Genomic DNA, 5,510 nt, shown 5'->3' with positions numbered 1-5,510 from the left:
CCCAACTCACCGCTCAAAGGCAATGTTCTTGGTGTCGAGGTGGGTAGAGACGATGGGTGAAGTGAGCCGACTGGCAACGTGCTCCTCTGAAGGCTGCATGGCAGCTAGCATCAGCTCGGGCTCATGCAAGGCCAGTGACAATGTTTCCGTGTACACCACTTGCTTGCCGTGTCAGAGTTGGCAGCGGGGGGGGGGGGGGGGGGGGGGGGGAGACACAGAGAGAGAGAGAGAGAGAGAGAGAGAGAGAGAGAGAGAGATATCAGCCTCACAGCTCCAAAATCCCCCAAAGGACCACACTAATTTCCTCCAGGGAGGGATTTTTCTGACCTTCGCCTTTAAAGATGTAGCTGCGCCGGCCCCGCTGCCAAGTCATGTGCTCAAAACCCAGCAAGGTTGTGTCAACCCGTAGGTTTTCGCCACGCTTCCACACTCGGTATACATCACTTGGGCACATCTTAGAGACCAGGGGCACTGGGGATGGGCAGGGAGAAAGACAGTGAGTAGACAGACAGAAGTTGCCCCTGAACCCTTACTGAGTTAACCACATTTGCACTACCCTCCCCCATTGTCCAAGGAGGCATTCTAGCTTCACAACAACTGTGTGTGGTAAGTCAAGCAAGAGGCAGTGATGTGCACAAAGTTTTATGGCTGAAGGGTACTCCTTCCCCATGTGGCTAGGACTCTGTCCAGCTATCAACTTTAATCCCTGGAACACTGCAATGATGAAATGTTTCTCACACAACTGGACAGACCAGAGGTAGGCAACCTTCAGTACATGTGTTGAAATGCAGCACCCCAAACCAATTTGCTCAACAACAGTCAGCCAGTTTTCTGCCAGAGCAACTCAGGCAAGTTCCTAAGGCACTGGAAATACTAGGCCTTGGCTTACTCCCAGTGTCTCTGGACAAGTACAACCGACCTCTGCCCCCAGCACACACAACACAGATTTTGTTCCAATGCCTAGGGCAAAAATATAGCCTGTCCCTGGGCAGAGTCTGTTCCATGTTAAAAGGAACTAACAACAATACAATTGTTAGTTTAGTCTCATACTAGTGTACATTTAATACAAAACATATCACAATGAAAAACAATTACAAACTGTTAGAAACAAGAGAGACAAAAATGTCCTGTATAACTTTCCAGATCTATGTGTATAGATCACAAGGTCCCAGATGTATTACGTCCCTCGTTGTGTGAAGGAAGCCACTTTAAGAAACACGTGGAATGTACTGATGTGGTAGTTTAAATTGGGCTCTTGCCAAATCCCAGCGGAGGCATTTGTTAGCAGCTTTCACTTTGAAGGGCAGGTTTACCTCCTATTAAATAGATGCCAGCTTTGTAAAAATTTCCGGGTAAATGTAAATGTTTGATATAATACAATTACAAACTAAAAATGGAAACTTTTAGAAATTATGAAAGGATTACCTTGCTTCTTACAGTGGCTTCCCTTTAGAATCAACAGATCTGGAGAAACTTAACAGTTCTTCACTTGAGGAGGAGAAGTGGTAGGATGATCTATGTGCCATGTGATATATTTGTCAGTAAGATATACATTTATCGATATGGTTCTACATATTTACTGTATCTTATTGATCTGATGAAGTCTTCTAGGACGCAACAAGGGATGTAATACATCTGGGACCTTGTAATCTATACACACAAATCTGGAAAGTTATACTGGACATTTTTGACTCTCTCTTGTTTCTGACAGAGTTTGTAACTCGTTTTCATTGTAATTTGTATTAAATGTACACTAGTATGAGTCGAACTTAACAACTGTATTTGTATGTGTATGTATATCTACTGTTCCACATTAAAGCCATTCCATTCACTGAGGGAACGGAGGAGGCATCCCGCATCCTCCAAATATAGGCAAAGATCCCGGGCTACGCCAGTGGTGTGCAGCTGGCAGCAGGCCAAAGCTGGTCTATTGGTGAGTGCTACTTGGCCTGATGGTTAACCATCTCTCCTGAAACCTGCTATCTTTGGCCAGGATTAAGCTTCCTCTTGGCTACTGCTCTTGCCATTGGAAGGAAAGGTAAATAATCTGAAGCCCTTAGGCAATAGTGCCCACATGTTTTCTGAAACTGCTCTGGAGGAAAGGCAGTCCCCTGGTATAGGACTCCACCAGTTGTGAATCCATGAAGGATGGGAACGACCATTGGACACTTACCGTGAGTGGTCCTCTGAGGACAGGAGGACATCTGGGCCCTCCCACTGTCATCTTTCTTCCTGTTTTTACTATTCTTGTTCACTTTTTTTTCATATTCCGTGCTGAGAATTTCTTCCTGTTCTGCACTCTCCCATTATGGGACGATTCTTTCCTCTCTATCTTAGTTACAGGATAGAGTGATTATTCAATTGATATAATTGTTCACAGTTATGTTTTTTATAGGGCAAGGTTAGTTTTTCAGGCTGCAAGACTGCTTTCGGAGACCCAGAACTGGAGATGGGATATTCCAAAGGCACCAACAGGGGGGGAAAAATCTACTTCCTGCCTCCCTATTGGCACGGTGGGAATAACCCATGCAGATGTCCTCCTGTCCTCAGAGGAGAAGGACCACTCACGGTAAGTGTCCAATGGTCGATCATCAACCAAAAGGGAGACTGCACCCAATAAATAAGAAGGAGATTGAGACTGGGAAAGGCAGCCACGGAGCTAGAAAAGATTCTTAAGTGTGTAAGGATGTGTTGCTGGTGACCAAGATCAAGTTAATTCATGCCACAGTATTCCCCATTACTATGTAAGGGTGTGAAAGGTGGACAATGAAGAAAGCAGACAGGAAGAAAGTTAATTCATTTGAAATGCAGTGTTGGAGGAGAGTTTTATGGATACCGTGGACAGCCAAAAAAGACAAATAAGTGGGTTCTAGATGAAATCAAGCCTGAATTCTCCCTAGAATTTAAAAATGACTAAGCAGGCTATTATACCTTGGTCACATTATGAGAAGAAAAAACCCAATAGAAAAGACAATAGTATTAGGAAAAATTGAAGGCAGCAGGAAAAGAGGAAGACCCAACATGAGATGGGTTGGCTCTACAGAGGAAGCCACAAGGGCCCTCAGTTTGCAAGACCTGAGCAAGGCTGTTAATGATAGGGTGTTTTGGAGGACATGAATGAATAGTTGCTGTAAGTCAGAAGTGACTTTATGGCACTTCACACACACAGACAAGCATTGGGAGTGGGAAGTCCTTCTGCGTATTCAGAAGCACCGTCTTCTTTTTGTTTCTGCTGTGGGTTTTTTGGGGGGCCGGGCATATTGCAAGCCACTTTTATTCAACTGATGGAGAAAAGCACAATACAAATAATTAACAATAAATAAGTAGATGGATACTAAGGATACGCCAGGAAAGAATGAGCTCATCCACTCTCAATCATTTATCTCAGTTCTAAAATAGATATGCATCTACTCACTTGGGTCTAAGATCTGTGTTGGTAAAAAGTTGTCTGGGACGGGACTTGAGAAATGTCTTTGAGGCCACTTACTATGACTGTTGTATCATTCTGAAGAAACACACGTTTCATAAACTGTTTCATATGCTTGCTTTGCAGTCCCTGTTCCTGGAATACTAAACATGAACATTGCTCAACAGGCTCTTCCATGAAAACTGATCAGTAATATGCAATGAAACTAAGGTAATTCAGAAAAACTTGTTTTTCAGGTAAATCTTGGCTTGCTTTTCAAGAGAGTTGAAATTTCTATTGCACACATTTGTAAAACAGGATAGAGGGCAATATTCATCCAGATATTTCTAAGGCCATACTGCACTTCGCAGTATGCTCTCTCTTCTCTGAGGCCAGGTTGCTCTCCTCCTGACAGAGTGCAAAGGCTGGGGGGGGAGGGGTTGTTGGAGACAATGGGCCCTTTGCTTGTCACTGGCAGGAGGCCCATAGCTCTGGAAATCTAGCCGCTTACCTGTCTTATAGTCTCTGGTGGTGGCTATTTTAAGGTGTGAATCTACCAGGCAATGACTTGCCCACTTTCCAGAAACAGGGTGGGTCTCACATTGGAGAAGCGTGCTTTGAAGAGGCACATGTGGATCCCAAGCCACTAAGTACCACTGTGCTAATGTATGAAAGAATGGAGTACTAGCTGGTCTGTTCATGCAAATCTTCAGTTCTTTGAAGTCCACAGAAATAGATTTCATAACCAGAGGTTACCTTTGGTCAGCATGATTAGTAACCATTGATAAACCCATCCTCCACGAATCTGTCTAATCCCCCTTTTAAAGCCACCTATGCCCGTAGCCATCACTGCATCCTCTTGGCAGCAAGATATGTTGCACTTTTATCATCCTTTGCTAACAGGATCGCCTTCTCCAGTCTCTGTTGCTGCCTCTTGTGCAGAGAACGATCATGTCATATCATTTAAACAATATATTAGATCATCAAACCTGATGAAAAGGGGATGGATAGGGGATAATATCAATACACTTAAAAAAAAAACCCTTGGGAATGGGTCAGACAAAAAGGGTGAAGGAGTTCATGTACAAAACACAAGGATCATGGTAGGTAATCCAAAGGGTCCTAGTAAATTGTCAGCATCATCAATATAGCGAATTCTCAACATGGCAGAATCTGTGGATTCTTAAATCCAGAGACTGGAGCCATATGCAGGCAAGACATCTTTCTAGAAACATGGGAAAGCCCCAGGTTTGCAGAAAAATCTGAAATAAACATATTAGAGGTTTACCCCCTCCAAAATAATAGAAACACTTGTAGGTTTAAGAAATGAATACCCTCTTAATAGCCATTGTGTTAGTTGCTAGGAAACCACAACAGTATTGCCAGCCTTCAAGCTTTGTTTTCCCCATGAAAGCTACTGTGGTTTAGTGATTAGTTTCAGACTAGGAATTGGGAGAGCCAGGTTCAAATTCCTCATCTTTGGGTGACTTTGGACCAGTTACACATTCTCAACCTAATCTACCTCACAAGGGTGTTGTGAAGATAAAATGGGAAAGGAGAATGAAATAAGCTCCTTTAGGTCCCATTGTGGAGAAATGAAGAATATAAATGTAGTAAATAAATACTAAATATAGGTAAAAAGGAGGTTTAGATAAAATGTAGGTCAGTTGGTGATTGGGAAGGAGAGTAGGAAGCAAGGAAAGGTGAGCATATGGGAGCTGCCAAGAGAAGGGAAAGTGAGGTGCCCCCCTGCAATTCCTTGCAGGTTCCCTATCACACAACTGGGCCTGGCTCACTTGACACCAATGTTCCCTCTAAACTGTGGAGTCTTGTGAGCAAAAATTCTACTTTGTGAGCTACTGGCATTAAAGCTGTGAGCGAGCAATTTGGCTACTGCATAGTTTGCTCTGGAGCCATCCTTCCTGAGCCAAGACAAAAATGTGTGAGCCAGAGGCTAAGAAACGGTGAGCTAGCTCACCGTAACTCAGCTTAGAGGGAACACTGCTTGGCACCATGCAATTTGGCCAAGTTTTCCTGAGAAGAAACTACCAGGGGAGAGAAGGACAGAAAGACAGAAGCACAGATAAAGATAGATTGTCTGGTG

The sequence above is a fragment of the Gekko japonicus genome, unplaced genomic scaffold (assembly GCF_001447785.1).
Source record: "Gekko japonicus isolate JY-2015 unplaced genomic scaffold, Gekko_japonicus_V1.1 scaffold1884, whole genome shotgun sequence".
Taxonomy (NCBI): Eukaryota; Metazoa; Chordata; class Lepidosauria; order Squamata; family Gekkonidae; genus Gekko; species Gekko japonicus.
The sequence above is the reverse complement of the archived record's forward strand: the minus strand, read 5'-3'. Positions refer to the sequence as shown.